A 25749-nucleotide genomic window follows, 5' to 3' on the forward strand; every position below is an offset into this window, starting at 1 on the left:
GTTTCTACTCTGCCTGTAGGATTCTATTCTCTGAAATTAGACTTGGATGGGCTGTGAAGGCTGTTTCTGTAAGATGCCTTTGGGACAAAATAGTCCTACAGGTGGCCTAGGGACTCCCAAGACATGTTACTGGCATCTCAAGAAAGTGATTAAATCTCCTAGTGCTTTGATGTGACTTTGGCTGATGGAATTTGAGTACACGCCAAAAATTTGAGTTTAGGCACTGCGGTAGACATGGTTGGTTGCTTGTGCAATATGTATTCCTTGCTTCTTCTTAGTAATCAAACCCAGTTTTGGGGGGGAGTAGTGCAATATGACCGTCCCCTTTATACCTAAGAGAGATGAAGGGACTAATTTTGAGCCGATGATTTGTAGGTGGAAGTTGCTAGGTTGTGTCTCTCAAGAGAGTTCTATACTCTTCCTACTTCCTCCTTTCTTTACCTAGAACATGGTCCTTGGAGCTGAAGTGCAGCGACCATCTCCTGACCACGAGGCAACCTTGAGAATGGAAGCCACGTGCTGAGATGGCAGAGAATAAAGACAGAAGGAGCCTGGGGCATGGATGCATCTCTGAGCTGCCAGACCTGCTCTGCGATGCTGCCCTCTTAATTAATTTCATGTGAAAGGAAAGCAAATCTTTCTTTTGCTGAAGCCAATGGTGCTTCTGGTCTCTGTGGGAGAAACCAAGACATGTAAAAGAGAGCTCATGACCTTTTTAGGGAGTGACACTAACAAGTAGCACACTTTTGACACACTACAGTGTCCTTAGATATTGTTCAGAATTTGTTGTAAAATGAAACTAAAAGGAAATGGGAAATCATGCTTTTAAAAGCCAGCCAGTTGCAGAACAGGCAGACTCCCCCTGGAACTCTGGCTGGCTTCATGTACAATATGTACGGTGGAGCAGATACTTGCAAGTGCTTAACAAAATGCAAATAGCCATAAATTCTTGGATATGTGGATCAAGATAACCCAGGAAAATTTAAAATTACAATGTCTACATTGGGGATCCTTTGAGCCTCCAAAACTTCTACATTGGCCATTAGAAGGAACATTCCAATTAGGTAAGATCATTTAAGAAGTGCACTTATTGGGCTGGCCCCACGGCTTAGCGGTTAAGTGCGCGCACTCCGCTACTGGCGTCCCGGGTTCAGATCCCGGGCGTGCACAGAGGCACTGCTTCTCCGGCCATGCTGAGGCCGCGTCCCACATACAGCAACTAGAAGGATGTGCAACTATGACATACCACTATCTACTGGGGCTTTGGGGAAAAGAAAAGGAGGAGGATTGGCGATAGATGTTAGCTCAGATCCAGTCTTCCTCAGCAAAAAGAGGAGGATTAGCATGGATGTTAGCTCAGGGCTGATCTTCCTCACAAAAAAAAAAAAGAAGTGCACTTATTAAGTTGTGGCTTTAAGGACACCCTTGTAATCTTCGAAGGAGGACCCAGTGTAAGCCCCTCCCACGGTTAAGGAGACTGAGAGATTGTCTAGGAAACTGCTACCCTTAAACAATCAAGGGGAAACTAAAATTTAAAATTAGTGGAGTTGTTTACTGCTGCCAGGAATAGTTACTGTTTGGCCCAGCTGAAACCTGACAAAATATTTGAAAGGATTTAGTAGGTTATGATCAGAAATTCTGCCAAACTAGAAAGTGATACTCAAAGCCTGATGGGAATTTTTAGGCCTTCTTCTCTAAATTGAGATAAAACTAAGTACCTAGAGAGAAAGAAGCAAATTAAGGAAAATGTAATTGGATGAGCATGTCAGTCCATTGATAAGTAACTAACCTCCCCTGTTTATCTCAAAATAAACTCATGACCTTTCTGGGAGCTATTATTTAGACCATCCCAGATTCATAAGTCTGAAAAAAAAAGGAGGGGGTGGGTGTGGGAGAAGAAGCTTTTGGAGATGCAGACTGCTATGAAAGCACCCTTGCCCAAAAATCAAAGGATAAAATTTTAAAACAGAGGTTATAAATCTTTTTTGCATCATCTGTCTATGTGTTTATGTGTTAGTGTGGGTGTCTTTATATATGTTATACGTGTGATATTTTTCTACCTCCGGATGGTATAATTTCTAAAGGAGCTGTATTTAATTGACTTAGAGTAAGTGCTTACATAAATTATTTCTAAATGTAATAGAAACTAACCCAAATGTCTTTCAAGTTAACATGATATGAAATAATCTTTGACAAAGGAAAGCTTGTTTGTTTGTCAGTTTGATTAAAGTAGGCATGTCCTCAGAGTTATCAGCACTGGATATGATGCTGATGTGCAGCTTGGGTTTATTAGTCAAATAAGCTCATGTATCTCTGTTACAAAATTTGTCAGCAAGGTAGCTCAGAATGGTGGTTGATTTTGTCTAATGTCTCGTGAAGTTTTTCTAGGCCACCTCAATGTAATATTGGAAATGAGTAAATTAAATAAATGTGAAAAGATAAGTTTTGGGTGAAGTTTTTAACAATAATTGTCTGTTGTGGTGTATGTACTTAACTTCAAAATCTTTTGCTGACTTGAAACCTTAGAATTTTGGTTGAATTAAGTTAAACGATAGAAATTTATTGAGTATCTAGGTCATTTCCACGTAAGATAAAATATTAGACATTAATTACTAAATATAGGTTTATCTACTTTTGGCTTCTTATTACAGAGAAACTAAAAGATGTTTGAATCTATTAGTAAACATGTCTTATATATTATTAAAATATTGTACTATGAAGTAGCATGTTTGTAGAAATTATAAAAGGTGTTTATGAATTTGCCAAGCCACAGAATGCTAATGTAAAAGACAGTTTATAATTGCTTACTTCTTAGTTTTCGCTAAAAATTAAGACCTGTAAGGGTCAAGAATTCTAAGTAATATATGTAATTAAAGCTACTAAAAATTAGTAAGGAAAACATCTTTGTATTCAAGGAAAGTACGACGTGTGTTTTCAGTAAAGAAGGTATAAGGAAAGGAAATATTTTTGTTGTTTTGTTAAGAAAGATAAATTTGCCCTAAACTACTAGGGAAACAAAGGACATGGGACAAATTCTAAACGTAAAAAGAAAGTTATAGAAGGTTTTTGAAAAAGGAATCTTGAGCAAAGAGTTTTACGCATGGTCAAGCTGGCTAAGACTGGAATAAATTTAAGTAAATGAGTTTTAATATCAAAAATAAGCTGATGCAAAATTAGAATTTGATTTTCTGTTTCTTAAAAGGATAATTTTCCTGGACTTTTAGTCTGCTCTTGATAATGAGATTATAACAGGTTTTCTCTACCTTTGAGTAAATATATCTAAAGGACAGAAATTCTTTGTTTTGTCAAAATGATTTCCTATGTTCTAAACGGCTGAATTCTCTCTATTAAAAGAATTAAGGGATTTTTTTTTTTTAACCCTTTCTCTTTAACATCTGTTGGCACTTTGGTTAAGTGGATAACTAAGCATTTTTTTCATGGTAACCAGTGTTTCAGACTGACACAAGATCAGCAAACACCTGATCTTGTTTGACCAAGTGTTTGAAAACCTTTTGATATTTTTGACAAGCTTCTCCCAAAATTCAGATCCTAAATGAAGTCTTTCTTTCGAACTGAAAAGAAAATTTTTTTTTCTTTGAGAATTTTCAGAGGGTCCCTGGGACTTCTCAAGGAAATTTGTTCTCCCTATCAAGAGGGACACACTGAACTAATTAGGCCTGTTTGGTATGCTAAATTGCATGGGAAGCATTGTCAAGTAAATGATGAGAAACCTTCTTAGGTTATATCACATAGGTAAATATTATTCACTATCTTAAGCCTGCTACCTTGCTTCCAACACCGGGGGGGGGGAGGGGGGGGGACAACCACGACTGTATTCTATTATCTAATTTGGTTTACAGATGGGTCTTACTTAAACGATAAGCAAGGACATTATCAAGCTGGATATGCAGTCCAGCCTCAAGAATACTCATTACTTTTTATTAACTCTTCTACCCGAGTGAAAGATTTCCATCTACAGGCTCAAGAAATTGCCATGGAAGAAGAGAAAGAAAGGTAGCAACAAAAAGGGGGAATTTTTGACACCACCACACAGATGTGGTTCAGGCCTGACAACTAGCCATAGTGCCTACAGGACACAATTGCTACTGCTCCAGCATATGCATCAATTGCCCACTGGGTACCTGAAAAGATGATTTTGTGGGGAAAACAATATTTTTGGAAACTTTCTCCCACAGTGGCTAGTAAAGCATATGCTCATTGTACTATGTATCCTAAATATAATCCTGGGAAAACACTTCAAGGGTTGCAAGGTCACTTTTCCCTTCCTAAGGGACCCTTTGAGGTATGGCAATTAAACTTTGTTCATATGCCATCATGTCAAGGATATAAATATCTTTGTAATGATCTGTGTGTTCTCACATTGGGTTGAGGCCTTTCCTTGCAGAAGAGTGACAGCTTTAGTAGTACGTAAATTATTAGAAAGGATGATTCCTGTTTAAGGAATTCCTACCAAGTTATTCAGTGACTGGGGAGCTTATCCCACCAGAAAAATGGTTAAATCTATTTGTGACATTTGGCCAATAATGCAACTTTTTAACTAACAGTACAATCAAAATTCAGTTGGCAAAGCTTTCAGAAACATTTCATCTCTCATGGCCAAAAGCTCTTTCGCTAGTACTTCTTAATCTTACATCTACACGTTTTGGTAAACATTGGCTGTCTCATTTTGAAAAAATAACAGGACAGCCTCTGCAATTAGATGAAGGAATTTATAAACCAACTTTGCTTAAGGGAGCTATATTACATTGTTGCCAGGGTCTCACTGAGGTGCTTAAAAGAAATGAAAGGTTGGTATCTGATTCCTTTCACAGAGAGCTCCTGGGAGATGAAGACTTTAAAGATCATGGACTATAACCCGGAGAATTTATTTATGGGAAGAGGCATCAAATAAAAGGCATTTCTGCAGCCTCATTGGAAAGAATCATCACAGTTATTTTTACCCAATCCATGTGTTGCAAAATTAAAGGGCATAGACTCATGGATACACATTTCTCATTAAAAAAAGCTCCTCTGCCTGAGTTGATTTCAGCTCCTGTTTCTGACACCTGACTTTGACTCACCAAGATGAATACCTCCAAACCAGCATGAGACGACGGCATCTGTTGTAGAAAGCCGTCCCAAGACTCCAGAACAGGCCTGTATTCTCAACCTTATAACTCATTTAAACCTTTGTAATACTTAGCTAATTTTGTCCATTTAAGGTTTTCATAATACTATCATACTTAAAGAAAGTGATTGGTTTGAAACTGACTGGTCTTGAAGGCCAGGGATTTATTGGGTGGCTTCTAATGGAACTCGATGGTTATGTGGAACAAACCTCTGGCGGTGGTTACCGCCCAGATGGCTAGGACACTGTACCCTGTGTTTCCCTTGCATGCAGAGGAGGATTCACCCTGAACTAACATTTGTTGCCAATCTTCCTCTCTTTGAGGTGAGAAGGGTTTGTTCAGTATCACTGGTATGGCCACTTAGCAGCTATATTTGTTCCTTCCTTGGGACTAGAAGATGTCATATCACATATAGAAGCCCTGACTAAATTTACTCAACAAACCCTTAAAGACAATCAAGCAGGAACAGCTTTATTAAATACTGAAGTGTCTTTAATGAGAAAGGCTGCCCTTTAAAATAGAATGGCTTTAGATATTTTAACTGCATCCCAAGGTGGTAGACATGCAATCATTCAAACTGATTAATCTTCCATTATGTCATCTCTGCTAAAGCACATGAAAAAGTAGGTGAATGCCCTAAGTGACTGTACACCTAGTCTTGATTTGTTTAGTTGGCTTCCTTCCAGTATTGACTCCCTTTTGCAATCCAGATTGCAATTCCTATTTCTATATTTGAGGTACACCAATTGAACTTTGTTATATACTGAAATATATTTCTACATTACTCCTTAGAATTCTTGTGTTAGTCATAATATTCTAACTACTATTTTCTTCACTCAGTGTTGTAAGACTGGCATGCAGGCTAGAGTAATGACTGCTCAATGACTTGAGATGGTCAATCGATCTTACAATTCTAAACCAATTTCCTTTTCTGATTAAGACTATACCTAAGAACTCATTTTTAAGCTGATCATTTCAAGTATTGGTTTACCTGTTCTATAATTGTTATAAAAAATGTAACTATAGGAATTCATGTAAAAACACATGTACAATGTTTGTATGATAATCTAAAAGTAATCGACAGATTGCATAACCTATGAAATGCTTCCCCTATTAATATATATACCTCTATTCTTGTCCACTGTATCTGACTATTTCCCTCCAACATGGATAAATGGCAAATCAATGAAATAAAAGCCTACCACCGAGGTACATGAGGGACCCCGGGCAGGCATCAACCACTCTGGCACTGAGGGACAATACTTTGTTCACCAATGCTTTCTATTAAAAGATTATTGATCAAAGTGGGAAATGACAAGAGATTTTCACATATTGAGGTATTCACATATTGAGGTAACTATCCCGGGTTCAAAACTGATTCAGCTTAAACTAAAAAGGCTGACTTACAGCCTATCATACATGCATTGTACATCTGCTTTAACAATTAAAGCAAAGAATACACTCTCTTAAGATAAGAATTCATATTTCCCCTTCAATGCCCTAATGGTAACGCCCAAATTAATCCCTTTCCCCACATCAGGGTCATGTTGAACTGCTAATTTGCAACTAATCACCTCGTTGAAAATGTATCCTGGGGGTGTTTAATGTATGTTCTTTGTTTAAAAAGATGTAAGACTTTCTAAGGTCTTCCTGGGTTATAATCCTCACTCTAGCTCAAGTAAACTCACCTTATTTCTCTTATCTATATGATGGTTATTGGTTAGTTTGCATTGACAGCGTGTGGTGTGTGTGTTTGTGTGTGTGTGTGTGCATTTGCATAAGCATAGAAAAAAATTAAGAATATGCACTTAATTGTTGATGAAGTAAAATATTTTAAAGGTAAGAAATTATTCAGGGAAAGGAGCAGTAAATAAATACACCAATCAGAACAGAAATCTCGAATAATCTGGGGTAAAGGGTGTCATTGCAAGGGTCATTGAAATTGCTTGATAAGGAATGACTGGATTCTCAGAGGTGGTATGATGTGGCATCAGATGTAAGAATGTTGAATGCAGCATCAAGTCCCAGACCAGCAGGTGACCTGGAGAAGTGACTTTTCTCTGTGCACTTTATTTAGTATCTCCCAGGGTTGTATGTAGGTCAAAATGAAATAAAGTCCTTATATGAAAAGACTGAAACAGCAAAGCCCCTTCCAGATCCAGTTTCCTGCCGTTGTTCTATTTGTAGGTGTTAAAGACAACCACTGCTTGTGGGCATTGGCTTTTCTTTTCTTTTTGAGGTTTCCAGGAGATCAAGGTCAGAGATCACTCTCCAGGCCACTGGTCTTTAGTCTTTCCATCAGCATTTTTTGTCTCTGTCTTGAGGTTCCTTTTTCAGTTTCCAGCAGGGGTTACAACAACAGACAGACTCTCTTAACAAGACTCTGCAGGGTTGCACCATCCCTTCTGACCCTCTGCACCATTCAACCCTGGAGCATTCTAAACTACCCAGCCTTTGTCCAGTACCACGGAGGAATGGGAAAGAAATGGCTGCAGCTCTGAGAGCAAATGTCGGAGGGGCTCCACCTCCACCCCTGGCTCTGGTAGAGCTCTGGGACAGTTGTCCCTAGAAGTGGCTCCTCAATTCCAGAGCCCAGTTCTCCCCTGGAGGTTCAACTGAGAGAATGTCTGGGGACTGATGGCCTCAGTGGCAAATGGTCAGAGGGGTTGGGTGATAGAACCAGAGGCAGAAGAAAATCTAGAGGAGCCCAGTGAAGGAGACCTTTGGGAAAGTGCAGATGTGGGACCCATTAGCCACGCTATAGAAGGAGACATGCCCAGCCTCATAGTCCAATAAAATCGCCACCCAACTGGTGGGCTTTCTCAGGGAGAGGAGGGTCCTAGGGAAGGTGAGGGCCTGATACTTATTAGCATACAGCTCCACGAACAAGAATCTATTCTGAGGTGACTCTGTGATTCCCCATGTCCATTCTGTGTCTTCCTCACAAACCCCAAGCTCTGAGTAAGTCCTGACACCCACTTCTACCTCCCAGAAATGTCTCCCTGAAGAGGACTTGTGGCCCAGCACACAAGGGTCAAGAAAAAACCTTCCATGTTTTTTGGGGAGATCCTACTGTGTATTTTTCCTCCTCACGCTTCAGTAATCATCAGACAGAAAGAGTTCAAAGTCAGCAGTATCTGGATCCAGAGTCACATTAGCTCAAGAAAGAGTGAGAGACAAGAGACAGCCAGGTCAACTCTGACATCCCAGGGCGCTCAGTGATGGGAAAGAGGAGAAAAGAAGCTGACCCTCACCCATGAAGTCCCCTTGCTTCCTTCTCAAAACAGCTAGAGTGATAAGACTCTCCCCAAGTGTCCTCAAGAACAGGTTTCAAAGAGCCACTGGGAGAGCTCAGAAACTTTCACAAGGAGAAGATCATCCAGATTCCTGAAATACAGAGGTCTCAGGTCCCGGAGAGCAGGCGTGTCTAATCAGGAATCCCCCCTTCCCACTCCATCCTCTCCTCTCCCACATCATTCTGTACAAATCCCTCAACGTGTCACTGCACTGTTATTATTTGTGTCATATTTCTCTCCTCTACTAGAATAGGACCTCAGAATGTAGAGACTGTGTGTGTTCATCGCTGCGTTCTCACTGTCTAGCACTGTCCGTCCCTGGCTCCCATGTGGTGCTTAATAATGTTTGTAGGGTGAAGGAATGGGGAAGGTCCTGCGGAGAACCTTTAGTTGTCCCTCTCTGCCAACCTGAAGCCCCAGGGGATCACCCAGAGTGCTACTAGGGCTGTTTGGCCAACTGTGCAGGATCCCTGATCTAATCAATACCCATCTTTAACAGACTTTCCCAGAATGTCATATCTTAGAAGTCACATGGGAGAAACTGTTATGTGTTCAACAAATGCTAATTCCTTTACTCTAGGGGACACAGCTAGATGACATTTTGCAGCCTCCCTTGGGTACCCAGGAGAAGAGATGGCAGCTTCCAGGCCTGGCCCATGAGAAACCTTCTGCACAGTATTTCCACCCCTTTTTCTCCATCTGCTGGCTGAATGCAGAGAAGAATGAGGCCCTAGAAAATGTGTGTGGAGCAGAGCTCTCACCTCCCCATGTGATTTGTCCTGAACTCTGAAGAAATGGAAAATACACTTTATTATGTTTACCTAATGAGGCGTATGGGTTGTTTGTTACATCAGTTAAGCTACCCTGACCAATATAATCCATAACTGAAAGTCAGCTCCCTTTACAGGCTGTTTCTGTGGACAGTTTTCCTATGTGTGGGATACTGAGGACTCACAGATGGTAACACACAGTCCCTGCCCTGCAAAGGAACTCAATCTTGATACAAAGAAGCAAATAATATCCCTTCAAAGTGAAAGTCTATAAAATACTACCAGTTCTTCCTTCTAAAAGCCCACAAATCTACCTTTAGTTTTCTATTTGTTTCAGAGAATCTTTTATAATTGATTACTTACGTATACTCATTTATGAGTCTGTCTCCAAACCTCAAATTATCTCTTTGGTGGTTCATCTGGAGGCCCACACGACAGACCCAAGCCACTCTATGCTGGATCAGGGCTTTCCTGCCTGGCCAAAGCTGTAAACCCAGCCTAACCCTCACCATACCTCTGATTTTTCTCTTTGTTTTTCACCAAAGTTCAGCACTCACCTTCATTGTGCCAAATCCAGTCATCAACTGTCAGTTCCCACCTTAAACAAATTCTCAGCCACATTTGACATAAACATTTTCTTCTTCTTCTTCTTCTTTTTTTTTTTTGTGAGGAAGATCAGCCCTGAGCTAACATCCATGCCAATCCTCCTCTTTTTGCTGAGGAAGACCGGCCCTGGGCTAACATCCATGCCTATCTTCCTCTACTTTGTATGGGACGCCGCCACAGTATGGCCTGACAATCGGTAAGTTGGTGCGTAACCGGGATCCAAACCCGGGCCACCAGCATTGGAGGGCATGCACTTAACCACTACGCGACGGGGCCGGCCCCAACATTTCCTTCTTCTTGATGTAGTTTCTTTCCTCAGATTCTAGGACACATGTCCTTCTAGGATTTTCTTCTTGTTCCGCTGGCTGCTTTTTCTCACTCTTGTTTGCTGGATCTTCCTTTTCCCAACCTCTGAATGTTGGGGGGCCCTGGAGCTCAGTAACTTGAACTTCTCTTCTTTGCTCTCTGAACACTCTCCCTAAGGAATCTCATCCAGTCTCAAGATTTTAGATACCACATGTGTACACATAACTCCAAAGTCTCTGGCTCCAGCATCTTCCAGGTACTCCAGACACATACACCCAATTGCCTACTTAATTCCAGTCCAAAAGAGATCATTTAATTTTCTCCTAAAAATTCCCTATCATTCATCCAGTGATTGGGCCAAAAACTCAAGCAGAACCTACCAAATGGACCTATCAGTAAGTCTTTTTCAACTCTTCCTTCAAAACTTATCCCAAATCTAACAACCACTTTTCAATGTCTCCATCAAACCTACCATGATATCTTGCCTGGACTCCTGCTGTAGCATCCTAACTGACTTCCTTGATTCCCATCTTTCTTATCTATACTCTATTCTCAACACAGCAGCAGCCAAAGTGATCTTAAAAATAACACAAATCAGATGATGTCACTCCCCAGCTCCAAAATCCTCAGTGGTTTCCCATCGCACTTAAAATAAACCCAAGGACATCACCATGGTCTGGAACACTTTCCAACATGTGGCCCCAGCTTATCTCTTGCACTACATCTCCTGTCATCTCTAGGCCCACTCACACTGCCCCTTCTAGGCACACAGGCCTCCTTTCAGTTCCTTGAACCCTCTGGATCTGTCTCACCTTGGGATCTTTGTGTCTGCTCCCACTCTGCCTGGAACAGGGCAAGTCCTGGGTCTTTACATGCTGATTCCTTCCTACCCATTGTGTCTTACCTTAAATTTCATCTCCTTAGAATGATGTTCCATGACACCCTCCTCTATTAAGTCTTCCTCCTTCATTCACTTTTCCTGCAACTAGTTAGTTTTCTTTATGGTCTAGCATATGAAAAGCACTTAGTAAATACATATTGCATAAATGAGTCCATAACAAGTGAAAAATAATACATTACAAAGGATTATCTGAAGCAGAGCAATGGAGGGAGAGTAGAAGATGGAGTTGAGGGTCACTTAGAAGGAAGAACTGACAGGATTGGCTAGCCTATTAGAATGGGATGATAAAGAGAGTGGAGTCCTACATGACTGAAGTTCTTGCTTGGGAAATTGAGTAGGGAACGTTGCCATTAATACAAATAGCAGAGAAGGGGAAAGAGTAAGTGTGCATTGGAGGGGTTAGGAGAATATTAAATTGCCATGGTCTGAGTTGCCATGGGGCAATCCAGATAGACAATTTTTAGGGGCTGGTGGAAGTGGAACTTGGGAAAAATTCAGATATAAATTTGGGAATACTGCACATGCAAGTTTCCCAAGGAGCATATGTAGAGTGACAAGTGGACTTAGGAACCCTTGAGGAATATCCACGTTAGGAGGTGACATGGAAGAATAGTCAGCATTTCTTGAGTTAGAATTAATCAGTTGTGTGACCTTGAACAAGTTACTTGAAACTACTGGGCCTTCTTCATGTTAAGAATAAGGGATAAGTGTAGGTCTATACTAACTCTACTCCATATGAGCAGAGGTGGGAGCATAGCTTGTGGGACCAGACTTCCTGGGCTTGTATACTAGTGTCACCACTTCCTGGATATACAATTTGCAGCAAGGTTTTTACTTTTTTCGTGGATTAATTTCCTCCATTGTAAATGGACATAATAATAGCATCTACCTCTTAAGGCTGTTGTGAGGATCAATAAATGGGAGAATATATGTAAAGCTCTCAGACCTCTGCCTGGTGCACGGTAATAGCTGCTCAATAAATGTTATCTATTTAAAAAGTCTGTTTACAAGATTTTACTTATCCCTCCTTTCTAGGGGTCTCCCTGGGGGAACCAATTATGAAGTGAATCCCTCTGATCTGAGGAGAGAGGGGCTTAGGTGGACAGAGTTGCCAGGTCTCCTCTAAGATGCACATATAACCCACTTGAGTCTGAATGTCATTTGAATGGAGGCTTTCTAGTTGTGTCCTTAGGCCTATGGTGCTGAAAATTTTGAGGAGTAGACAAATTCAAGAGAGAAAGTGAGTGGGAAGTGCTTTAAAGCCAATTATGCCCATTTACAATGAAGGAAAAAGAAAAAGGTCTAAACTTCTAGCAAGTAAAAGGTGTATGTGCTGCACTGGGATGGGGCAGCACACGGTCATGATGCTGCGTGAATCTTCCCTGGGTCTCTATCCATGGCCCACACAACTAGACCACTATTTGGAGCTGGAAGATGTAGAAAGAACACTAAGATCTTTTCTTATGGAGTCCTGAGCCTGAGACCATAGGAATGAGATGGTCACTCACCAGCATGGGACTGGGCTTTTCTCTAATCTGTAATAGAAAATAGAGAAGTGAGTACTCCCTGGCTAAAGCCAGACATTTCTTGGCCTTTTCTGTTCCCTGGCTGTCTTACCTTCCCCTCCTTGGTGCCCTCTTCACTCATCTCCAGTACTTGTCTGGCTGCCTCTCATCATGTTCTTCACAAGGATGTGCCCAGATAGAGGGAGGCCAGAGGAAATAGACTCTTCTATTTCCCCCTCTTGGTCCCTGAGCATGGGCTTAGAATCCTCTGGAAGCTCTTTACTCATCTCTTCTCGTTCCCTAAATCAGATGGCTTTGTGCCTCTGCATCTAAAAGGCACCAGCATGTGCAAACTCATGTGAAGGCTGCCATTACATGGGACACAGTCCTGGACACAGGAAAGAACTATGCTGGATTCACCCTTCTCTTCACAGTCATCATGGTCCACTCACTCCCCTGGCCAGGCACTTGAACCCATCTTCTCTTTCATCTTTTCCAAGACCTAGTGCAGTGTCCTGCATCCAGTAAGTGTGGCCACCAGCCTGGAAATCTGTCTCTTTGATTTAGTTAGCCTCAGCAGGAAACATCTATTTCTCATGGTTAATATGTCACCTCTTGCTGCCATTAGGCTCTCCCAGGAACATAAATGTTTTTGTATAGCTTTACATGGAGAGCTGCTCGTGTGTTCCAGGCACTATGGCTTATCATCTACTAGTTCACAGTTTTTCTATCTCCATATGTTGTTATCCACAACTCATTAGCTGTGAAACCCAAAGCCAGTTAACCAACTACTCAATGTGCCTGTTTCTTCATCTGTAGGGGGTGGATAAAGCCAGCACTTGCTTCTTAAGTCACCCAGGGAGGACTTGGAATAGCATTGGCACATATTACCCTTCCATGAACATCACTGCCCTCCATTTAGAAAGGTTTATTCATGACCTCTGTACTGTTGATTCCCAAATCTACCTCCCCAGGAGACAGCATCATCAGGTGTCTGCTGTGGGGTGGGGGTATTAGTCCAAAGGTAAAGAGGAACCACTGAAAAGTTTGGCATGAGAAAATGTGTACACTGAAAATAGTAGTAGGGCAGGTGCAGGAGGAGATCAGAGGCAGAGGTGTCATTTATATTGTATTCCCTTATTTAAAATCATACACTCACTTCCCATTATACTCAGAAGAAAATATGAATTCTTTCCCTGCACCATGAGTCCACACCTGATCTGAGTCTCCTTATTTCTCTTCTTCTGCCCACTCTCTTTCCTGCCATCCTTTGGCTGCCCTCACCTTTTTCTTCTGGTAGTATCCCAAACCCAATTCCATCCTAGTCTTTTGCCCTTGATGTTCTTTCTCTCGGGGTGTAGTAAGAGGTCTGACATTTGTACAGGCTCCTGTGAGATAACCTAAACTCTTGGGGTTTCTGGAGTGATAAGAGGGTCTTTGTTATTCATGGGAAGCCCCTTGGACTGCATTTCATAGTTTATCCTAATGAGGTGACTCATGGTGAGGGCTGGTCATGTCAGAAAGACCAATCACGTGATTTGAGGGTTGGGGCTTTGAGCTATGTGATCTCAGCTTGACTGGGGAAGGAAGGGGGCTGGATAGTGAGTTCAATCACTATGTGGTCAATGATTCAATCAATCAAACTTACATAAGGAAGCCTCAATAGAAAGTGTGGACACTGAGGCTTGGGTGTGCTTCCTGGGTTGTTAATACTCCATGCATACCACCTGGCCTATTCACTGTTATTTTCCTCAATGTCTAGTGGTGTTGAAGCAGTCATGGCTGATCGTCAATGATTGTTGGATGGATGAAAGAATAAGCTACAGGTGTGTTAATTCATATTTGCAAGAGACTGCTTGGATATAAACGTCAACTTCTTTACTGATAATTGCATCAGTACGTGTACCTTATCTGTGTCAGATTATTTTTGTTTCTGGATGCCAAAGTCCTGCCTGTAAGGTTGCTTGGTAACACCATAAACTGTAAGGTCTGGGATAATTACACATGTACTTTTGGCCTTCAGGTATAAAAGATTGGGTTTGGAGCCAAGCATCTGGGAGGCTGGGGAGAAGAAAAACTGATCCTGTGAACTGGCCTAGGAGGAACATGCCTGACTGTTCCTGTGATTAGGAAAAGCTCTTCATGTCCAGGAATATGTAAATTTTACTTCTCCTAAAGTTGGGAAAACTTGTAATTACAGTAGGTTGTGCCAAGACCTACATTCCAAGCTTCCCACTCCCAACTCTCTCCCTGTCCCAGTCTGCTATCTCCCATGCAGGGATCAAAGGGTAACGAGATTAACCATCAAGGAAACCACTGCCCAGTAACTACTGATGATAACAACTCCCAGCCCATCCCAGAAAAAAATGAAACAAATGTCTCCTTAATCCAGGATGCCAATAATATGAAAAACTTCCACAAGAACATCTTGATTCAGAACTTTTTTTTCTCCTCTTTGGGTTGATCTAAGCCATAGTCAAAGCCAAGAGGGCAGATGGGATCACAGACCCTGAGGCTCCCCCCACAGAAAGGGCTGGGATTGAAACCAAGAATGAAGGAGTTAAAAAATCTTCCCTAGAGCAAAAACCTTGAGATAAGCTTTGCTAACTGCAGCTGTGCATATTCAGCATAATCTACTGTTGTTTAAAACTAACCAGTGCTTTCTGTCCTTTCTTAGTATATGAGTGAGCTGTCTTTCCCAACAAGTCAAGGTCCAGAAATGAAGATTCACCCTCACAAGGGCAAATTCAGGTTGAAGATGAAAAGTAAGCATAAAAGTCCAGACAGTCAAGGGAAAACAAATTCAGTCTTCAAGGCTAAACACAGGCTAGTGGGAAGGTGCTAACCAGCAAAGCCACATGCTCCTCCTCCCCTACCTAGAACCCCAGCCCATGCTCCCCCTCCTGGTCTTATTCTCACAATGTGCTTTGGAAAAACACTTTGAACTGCATGTAGGCAAGTTAATCAGTAACCAGTAGAAAGAATAACTTGTTAGCAGAAAATTTATGTCCTCTGGCCAAACTGTTCCTTCTGTCTCAGATGAAGAAGTAACTGATGTTTTCTTAGATTCCTAAGGAATGTCACATTCAGCAGATCTGAAACTTTTAGTCTATGGAGAGGCACCCAAAGGTCTGCAGTCATCCATCACCTGACATTCCTGAGCCCCCTCCCCAACCCTGTTTGTCTTATATAAGTCATTTCCAAATCAGTTCCCCTTTAAGATGTATTTTTTTTTTTTTTGGATCATAGTCTGCCATCTTCCAATCAGCTAGCTCACTGCCTAATAAAGTTCTTTCTCTCCACTGCCTCACCTCTAGACTGATTGGCTTTTGTTTTGCAGCAAGCAGATTGAGCCCTTGCTCAGTAACAGGATGGCTATACCAGGCCTGACTGATGACACTCAGAGAAGCAGAGAAGAGTCCCTGTGAGCTGTTCCCCTTTCTCTGGGCCCTGTCCTCTCCAGAGAAGATGCTCACCCTGGTAGAGTACCTTATCCTGGTGGGTGTCTTCCTGGACTATGAAACTGGAGATGTCTCCTCCTATAACATGAGGGACATGTATCCTGGTCATTAGGACCAGGCAAGTGGATTCCCTACCCTCCCACTTGCCCACCTCCCCTCCCATCACAGGCTACACACAGAGCATCAGTGTTCTCTTGGATCAGGAAGGCATTTCTGGCACCTGTCTGTGCACCATTGAGACAGGCTTGGGGAAGCTTATAGCCTTTCCCACACGTGGCTCTTCAACTGTATGGTCTATGCCATCTCCCAACCAGTATTGTCTTCTTTCCAGTTAATCCGGGATCCACAGAGCAACCACTACTACAATGTAAACTTTGTGGAGCTCCACTATGTATGGTAGACTTCTGTAATCATGGATTAAATTATTCTAAAAAGCAAACGTTGGTGGGAATTAGGCCATAGAATCGATTGAGAGCTGTGGGGATTCCCTGACAGAAAATCTGGGATCCAGCATTAGGTGCAATACTGACAGTGAACTGACCCCAGCCCCCGTTGTCCCCCAGCCAGCCTTGGGCCCCCTTGTTAGTGTCCTCTAATGTTCCCTGTGGGCTGAAAGTGGGGACGATGCTCAGGAACTGAGGGAATGTCAGAGGTGCTCACTAGCATGTGAGAGGGTTCTTCTCCATCCTGCAATGGGACAGACAGAGGGTGAGCTTCATGAGATAATGGCTAACCAAGCAGAAGACAAATTGTGCCTGCAGTAGTTCAGGAAATGCTAAACTTACACAATTCCTCTTGAAGTTGCTCAGAAAAAATAAACAGAAACAAATGAATGTCTTCAAAGTAGAACTAAGAGAATTTGTTTGTATTAAAGGATGAAGGACTGGCCCTTTCTGTGAATACCACCATCTTTGTTCTCCCCTGCCCAAGAAATGGTCTAGATGCAGAAATGGTATATTATCAGGTGGCTGGAGATTATTTCAGCTGGCTACAAAATTTTAGTTTTGCTTTGTTCAACAACATATTGCTCCATGTAGCCAGGTGAATGGACACGACATTTGCAGAATGGAAGCAAGCAAACTCTGAGGGATTATTTCCTGGGACATGAAAGTTCCAAGCCCTTACTGCTGCCTCTATTCATTTCCTCTCTCGGTTGTGTGCCAGTGAACTGCCCTTTGCACAGTGACATGAACCTACTCTTGACACAACAGTAAACACACTCTTTTACCTTTTATGTGATGTTCTTTCTCTTTTTCCATATGTTCTTCCCACAATTCCTTTCATTGAATTTCTTTCTCTTCATTTTCAACCTCTTTTTCCTCTGTCAGAATCTCTTTTTCCCTGTGGAGTTTCTTGATAAGACAGATGTTCCCAGTAATGAGGAGGAGCAAAGTAGGCACGATGACAGCCAAGGCCACCATCCAGGGAGATGTGCTGGGAATAAAGGATTCTGAAAAGGGAGCCAGAAGAGGCCAATTTAGTGAGAGAAAGGAGACCTGGGATGAGAGCACCCCCCAGGACACATATCTAAAGAGCTCCCCCAGGTCTCTGCTCTGTTGGCTTCTCTCTCAGAAACCCCAGGTAGAGGAAGAGTCATCCCACAGTGTTTGCCAGGGCTGAGGGCCCAGGAAACAAAAAAACAGAAACACCAGGAGTCATCATGAGAAGAACCAGGGTGATTAAAAGATAACCAGCCATGCTGGGTCATCACGGCCCTCACCTTGGGATAACCCACCATCCCTTCTTTCCTGCAAAATTGCAATGCCTCCCTCCCTGCTTCTGCCCACACCCACTGCAGTCTGTCCTCAGCACAGCAACCAAAGTGAAATCAGGTTATTTCTTTGCTCAAAACCCTACAATGTTTACCATTTCACTCAGACTAAAAGCCAAAGTCCATTTGTGGCCCACATTGCTACATACAATCTGGTCTTATTACCTCTCTGAATTCCCTTCTGCCAACTCTCCCTGCATGCACTCAGTCTATTCCAGCCACATCTGCCTCTTGGAGTTCCTTGAAACTGCCAGATATACTCCTGCCTCAAGCCCTTTGCACATGCAGTTCCTGCTACCTGGCTTGCTCAGTTCTCAAATATCTGCCTGGCTCATTCCTCACTTGCCAAATTGCTGTCTTTTCCATGAAGCCTTCCCTGACCATCCTATTTATAATTACAACTCCCCCATAGCACTCCCTAGCCCCTCCCCTATTAATTTTTTCTACAGTACTTATCACCATCTGATATAATCTGTAGTTTAATTAATGATTTCACTCCTTTTTTTAATTACGTCATTTATTGATCTATTCCACTCTAGAATGTGAGCCACATGAGGGCAGCAATCTTAGGGTATTTTGTTCAAGGACTCATCTTCAGTTTCTAGAACTGTGCCTTGAACATATGTGATGCTTGTTGAATGAATTTATGAATGTCTATAGATAGAGAATTTCCCTGCTCTGTCCCTTGGAAAATCCCATGGGCAGGAAGGGAGGGCTTCAGCAGGCAGTACCTCTGGGTGTAGACAGACACCCACCCACACCACTCTCCATGGTTTATGATTCTTCTAAATGTTTAAAAATTGCTGCAGGATAAGGACTATAAGAGAGGAAAACGATCAGATTTACCCTCAGAGAAGAGACTCCTACCCATGTGTTTTGAGACTATTTGATTTCCCCTTGTGACAAGGAAAGAGGACACAACTCAGCTGTAGCTTGTAGCTCTTCAGGGCCGAGGACACTTCCACCCCACACCCCAACCTCCCCATCCCCACTCCAGGTTCCAATCTGTCTGCTGAGGATCCAGCCTCTACACAATGAGACTCCAGAAGGCAGGGAACTAAGCTGGAATGAAAATCACAGTTTCCTTCTCCTGGCCAAGCAGGGTGTTGTTGATGGAGCAGGACGCATTCCTTACAGAGTAGTCCCTGATGATCACAGCTGTGGTGACCATGAAGAGGCTGTCTGCGTCAGCAGTGTAAGCTTCCTCCAGGGTGGGCATGGTCTCACCATAGGGATCCCTCCAAACCACTCGGGGCTCTGGGTACCACCCTACAGATGTGCACTCCAGCCAGATGCCCCCATCCTCTTGGCCCTTCATTTCAATGAGGGGCTTAGAGCTCAGGCCTGTGGAGAAAGACCAGGGCTCAGATAAAAAGGCAATGATGTCTTAGCCAAAGTGTCTTAGAAGCTCATCTCTTAATGGTGAGAGCCAAGGAAAGGGGGGAGAGAGCAAGGGTCCAGCCTCCAGAGAAACTTATTGTCCATATTCCACTCATTCCTGCAGTACCCCTTCTGTGAAGGGAGAAAGGAAGGAATGAAGGAAAGGAGGGAGAGACAGAGGAAGGAAGGAAGAATATAGGAAGGAGGAGAGGAAGGAAGAAGGGAAGGAAGAAAACCTTGATGTTGGAGAACACCAGGAGACCAATATGCCTAATTAATTACGAGATCTCTAAGGAGAAAGGATTACATTCCACTTTTCTTTGTGCTCCTCGTACAGACCCCATCACAGTTCCCAATATCTGCCTCCTAATAAATCTTTCTTGATTGATTCATTCTGCTAGAGATTTTAATGTTCTCACTTCTGTGTGGGTATATCCACTCTGACCTGAAACAAGCAGGTTCAGGATTTCACTTTCTGCCCTGGGAGGACTTCTCAGTAGCCTTGGCTCCCTGAAGTTCTAGGTTAATATGATAAGGACAGACACCTGCCAGGCTGGCAGAGTCTTAAGAAATTTTTGACCTCAAGACATCGTCCCTTCTCTCCTTTTTTTTTTTTTTTTGTGAGGAAGATCAGCCCTGAGCTAACATCCATGCCCATCCTCCTCTTTTTGCTGAGGAAGACTGGCCCTGAGCTAACATCCGTGCCCATCTTCCTCTAATTTATGTGGGATGCCGCCACAGCTTGGCCTGACAAGCGGTGCGTCAGTGCGCACCCGGGATCCCAACCCGGGCCGCCAGCAGCGGAGCGCGTACACTTAACTGCCATGCCATGGGGCCGGCCCTGTCCCTTCTCTCCTGGTTTAGGGATTCACATCACCACAGCTATCCAATAATCATAAGGAGCTGCTGGTTTTTAGGAGAATGGACGCAGCTAGTGTGCAAAGCCAACAGTTACCCGAATTCAAAGGTGTTTACCTCCCAGGGGCTCAGTCAATTACATGATTTTCTTATAGCTCCTTGACCTATTAGACTTAACATCCACCTATTAGAAAGATCTGGATGCTCCTGGGATCCTCAAGACAAGAATATCACCTCCTCAATGTCAGCAGAACATCATCAAAAATCCTGAGAATCCAGACTCTTCCCAACTTATTCTGTCGTTAAAAGAATCTTCAATAAAAGAGATACTGGGTGTGAGACAGCTGCAAATCCATGGTCCTGGGAGACTTCTGTCCCTTTAGCCATGTGTCGAGCAATCATGCAAACTTCTTCAAGTAATTCCTTTGTTAAGCCTATCCAACAAATTATACCAAAGACAAAATTAAAGCAATTGCTTAGGTTTTAGTGCTTCCTCCTCAATTTGATTTTTGCCAAGAAAAAAAAAAAAAACTAGTTGCATATTGAAAGGCTCACACAGAAACTTGAAGTTGGATAAGACTGAAAATCATGTGGAAAAAAATTCCACAAAAAGTTCCATGGGGTTCAGTAAGAGCAAGCATGAGACAACAGACTTAAGTACAAAACTAGCCGGACTGTTAACCAAACACAAACCAATTACAAACAAACAAAGAATTCTGCAGCAACTCACTTCAGAGTGGGGCAGGGCAGGCCAGGGTCGTGTTTACAGGGAAAGAATAAAGGATCCTGCCACATACACACCCACACTGTTAGCTGTGCAGTGCTGCTGTGAACAGAGTCGGGACATCAGGTTGAGAAACACTCCTTCAGGATATTTTGTATTAATCAGATACAAGGTTGCCCTTCTGAGTAACAAATATTGGGTCTCCTACCAGCTATGATTGGAGGCCCCCTGGGAAGGTCGCACTGTCCCCAAACCTCACTTCCACTGGTCTGATGGACTGAAATGCCATTGATTTCTGCATGTATTAAAGACTTTTCCAGTCTTCAAACGTTTCTTTTAATGTATACTACACTGACTCCGGGAGTGAAGTCATTCTTAAAGCCATTATTAATAAACTCCTAGAAATCCCAGGTTAAATGCCACTTCTATTTGAGGCCTTGCCAAATTCCTCCTGGCTGAATTCTCACTTTTTCTCTGTGCGGGCCAACAGGCTTATCACTTAATCATGCTTTCACGAAATCATCTCTTTACAGTGAGTCATTCTGACTACGTTAGTATTTGGGGAATGGGAAATAAGGCAAAATTAGTATTTATCAGGAAATGAGATGTCCACACGTTGTCATTTGCTGGGCAGTCCTTGTTTATTCTAGTTGTCTCGGTGCAGTTATTGACAGTGCCTCCCCTCACTCTCCAAAGTGTGCAGTTTGAATGATCAAGCACATGGTTCCCCATCAAGAAGCCATGTGCCAGGTGCTGTGATGGATGGGATTTCACATCAGAGCCTCTCAGTCAGCCCCAGAGGTGCATGGCTCACTCCCTCATTGCATTCTGGTTTTGCTCAATTGCCGTCTTTTCCATGAACCTTTCCCAGACAATTCTGTCTATAATTACATTACCTCCATGCCCCCAGCACTCTCAAACCCTCCCTGCTTTCTTGTGTCTATAGGACTCATCACCATCTGAAATAAAATATAGTTCAATTAATTATTTCATTTGTTGCTCTCTGTACAGTCTAGAATGGGAGCCCCAGGAGAGCAGGGATCTTCATGTATTTTGTTCTGTGATTTATCCTTGGTTTCTAGAAAAGTGCATTGAACACAGGAGATGTCTGTTAAATATTTGGTAAATGAATTTATGAAAGTCTGTGATGAGAGGGAGCCCAAGGATAAGTTTTTCCTGCTTTAAAATCTTGATTCCAACAATTCGTTTTCTTCACTTATTCATTTCACAACTATTTATGAAATACATACCACCAGCAAAGCAATTTGCTAGACACTGGAGATATAGTGGTGAAAAACTGCTGGTATGAGTCAGATCCTGACGGGTTCTGGTTGTGATTTGGACAGTAAAGCTGAAAGACAATGTCAAGGATGGTGTTTGGTCCTCACAGTCATGTAAAAACCACCGAATAAAAAGAAGAAATGGATTAAAATCCCATATGAAAAACTTTCCTTTGGACTTGATGAAAAATTTAAAGAGCATCATATACTATGGTGAGAGTGTATACTGGTACAGACTCGTTGCAAAACAAATTTGTAATATCTATTAAGGATGAAAATAGATATTTCTCATTAGACAGCACTTCCACTCCTAGGAACATGTTTCAGTTGGGGATTTTGAGAAGGGGAATTTTATAGACTGAATTGTGTCCCGCTAAAATTCATATGTTGAAGCCCTATTCTCTAACACCTCAGAGTGTGACTGTGTATGGAGACAGGGCCTTTGAAGAGGTAATTAAGTTGAAATGAGGCTGTTAGGGTGGTCCATAATCCAATCTGACTGGTGTCCTTATAGGAAGAGATTAGGACACACAGAGACACCAGGAATGTGTCCATATGGAGGAAAGGCCATGTGAAGACACAGAGGGAGGACCATGTGAGGACACAGGAGGACATGGCCATCTGCAATTTCAGTAGAGAGGCCTCAGGAGAAACCAAATCTGCTGACAGCTTGATCTTGGGACTTCCAGCCTCCAGAACTGTGAGAAAATAAATTTCTGCTGTTTAAGTCACCCAGTCTGTGTTGTTTTGTTGTGGCAGTCCTAGCAAACTAACACTGGTCAGGAACAGTCTGTGTTCTATGTGTTGATATGAGTAGTGGTTATATGGATTATAGTTCATAATAATTCAGAAATTTGTACATTAATATTTTATGAGTTTTCCTGTATGTGTATTATATTTCACAATAAAAATGTCTAAATCTAAAACATGTTACTGAGGAAGACTCTCAGAAATCTCCAAGAAGTAAACATAAGAATAATCTGTAGGGATTCAATACTCTCCCCTGTTCAAGTCTACAGCTGAGTTCTGTGTGTGCTTCTCAAGAGGTCATGCCCACAGCTTAGCAGGGCAAACCGACTCATTTGGCCCTTGGGCTGGAGGAAGCCACCCTCCCTGAATGAAGGGGACACTAGGCAAATATGTGCTGGTCTGCCATGGGCCTGTGGTTAGGAGATAATCTGTCCCCAAGAGTCACTGTGAAAAAACAATAGAACAAAATGAAATTGACACCGGCTCAACACAATGTTGACATAAGGGAAGCCATTTTGTACAAAAGAAACCCTATTTTAACTTTGAATGACCTCTAATTAACTAGCCCAGATGTGCTCTGTGGATTTTACGGCCCCTCCCATCTTCTATAAGTTGATAACGTTGTCCTCTTTGAGTTCCTTTGGAATGTGATAACCCCCCGGGCTACAGTCTGTGCTGACAGCCATCATCAAGGACAACTAAAAGATCAGGGTATAAGGGCGTTGCTCCGGTCTCTGATGCATAGCCAGTAAAACCAAAGACAATCAGGAACTAAGACCAGATGTCTGCCTCCAGCTGGAGGTCAGATGGATGCCCCCACCCAGAGACCTAATGACTCCTCCACCCGGAGACCAGCCCCCTATATAACTGACCTGTAGTCTTTGTTCTGTAAGATGGTTCTTTTGGATGTGAGTCGGCCACCTTCCCTCTTGCTAGCAAGCTATAATAAAAAGTCCTTTCTCCGGCCCCGTGGCTTAATGGTTAAGTCTACTACTGGCAGCCCGGGTTCGGATCCTGGGTGCGCACCGATGCACAGCTTCTCCGGCCATGCTGAGGCCGCGTCCCACATACAGCAACTAGAAGGATGTGCAACTATGACATACAACTATCTACTGGGGCTTTGGGGGAAAAAACAAAGGAGGAGGATTGGCAATAGATGTTAGCTCAAAGCCGGTCTTCCTCACCAAAAAAGAGGAGGATTAGGACGGATGTTAGCTCAGGGCTGATCTGCCTTGCAAAAAAAAAAAAAAGTCCTTCCTCTCCTATCATATTGCCTCTTGACTACCGGCATGTCTTGCGGTCGGCAGATGAACCCCCTTTCTGGGCGGTAACAAAAAGACACACATGCCACCATCAGGAGCATAGTGGCCTCATTGTAGGATTTCCCTTCTTGGAAATAACAGCGCTAGATGTTCTCATGGGCTGTGACATTGCGGATATTTAGAGCCACACTCCCCTTGCTGATCTCTTCCTTCACAAAGGTTGTTCTTCCTCGGTATTCCTCCATCTGCTCCTCTGTCCTCTCTCGCCCGCCCTTATACACAAGCACTGCGGGGGAGAACTGAGACCTGAACCACTGCACTTCCATGACCTCAGCAGTTTTCTCAGATGACAGGCGGCAGCTTAACATGCTGTTTCCTCCCTCCATGGCCAGGATTGGATCAGCTGGCCCCACGACAGTAGACTAGTCTGTTTACCAAAGGTTTAGAATCAGACAGGGGCACTAGCAAGGCAGGAAAGGAAGTGCATACTCCAGGGCACAAACAGAATCTCTGTCTATTTCTAATATATCCCTTCAGACGTATTCTTTGTAAGGCCACAGGGTCTTCCTGGGCTGAGGATTCTGGGAGCCAGTAGCTGTGGCTGGTCAGCAGCAATAGACACCTAGTAGGATTATCTACTGAGGCTGCTGATGCTTCCTGAATGAAACACTGAGAAGCAAACACTGAGCACCCTCTGCTGACCCTGTGCTTACAGAAGTGTCCTTCCATTCCCCAATCTAGCCCAGTGCCTGGAGTGGAGGATAAACTTGAGCTGTCCAATATCAGAGGGAACAACTTGTCCCAATTAAAATGTGCTATACATGTAAAATACAAACATACTACTTTGAAAATTAAGAATAAAAAATAAATTATATAATTTTAAAAATTTTATATTAAAATCTAAATAATATTTTGATTATATGGCATTAAACAAGATATATCATTAAAACTTACTTCATAGGCCGCGTCCCACATACAGCAACTAGAAGGATGTGCAACTATGACCTACAACTATCTACTGGGGCTTTGGGGGAAACAAAAAAGGAGGAGGATTGGCAATAGATGTTAGCTCAGAGCCGGTCTTCCTCAGCAAAAAGAGGAGGATTAGCATGGATGTTAGCTCAGGGCTGATCTTCCTCACAAAAAAAAAAAAATTATTTCATATACTTTTTTTTTACTTTTTTAAATGTAGCTACTAAAAAATTTAAAATTGTGTGTGCAGCTGGCCTTTGTGACTCTCTCAGAGTGTCCTGGGTGGGACCAAACCCAGTTGCCCACATGAAAATCAACTAATTAATGTACTGTCTATGCCATTTTTTACTTAGTTGGTGTTTTTCCTTTTATTTATTTCCCAACTTGGGTTTCCTGGGATAACTTCTCAAATAGACTGCCTGAACCCAATCCCTATACTCAGAGTCAGCTTTTCTGAAACCCAGACTAAAAGATGGGATTAGGTAGAAATTTCACCACACATTGTATCCAACAGTGAAAATTATCTTTTCTGGAGAAGTACACTCTGACATGTATACCTGAGTCTAGCAAGTGGAAAGGGCTACAGACAAATTTTCCAAAAATTCACAAGAATCGCCAATCATGGAGGCCCTAAGTCTACACAGGGGCCTACCAGGATGGAGACCTCCCCCTCCTTCAGAGTGAGCAAGGCTGTGACTATGAAAGGTGTACTAGGCTAAATAGTCCACACCATCATCTCTGCAACCTGTGAATATGATACATTATTTGGCAAAAGGAA

The 25749-nt window shown here is 42.6% G+C and overlaps 1 pseudogene; it reads right to left on the reverse strand.

The window, feature by feature from the left end:
• Positions 1-7608: 7608 nt before the first annotated feature.
• Positions 7609-24412, reverse strand: LOC131414038 (butyrophilin subfamily 2 member A2-like; annotated as a pseudogene).
• Between the last annotated feature and the right edge of the window lie 1337 nt (positions 24413-25749).

This window comes from Diceros bicornis, chromosome 14 (assembly GCF_020826845.1).
Source record: "Diceros bicornis minor isolate mBicDic1 chromosome 14, mDicBic1.mat.cur, whole genome shotgun sequence".
NCBI lineage: Eukaryota > Metazoa > Chordata > Mammalia > Perissodactyla > Rhinocerotidae > Diceros > Diceros bicornis.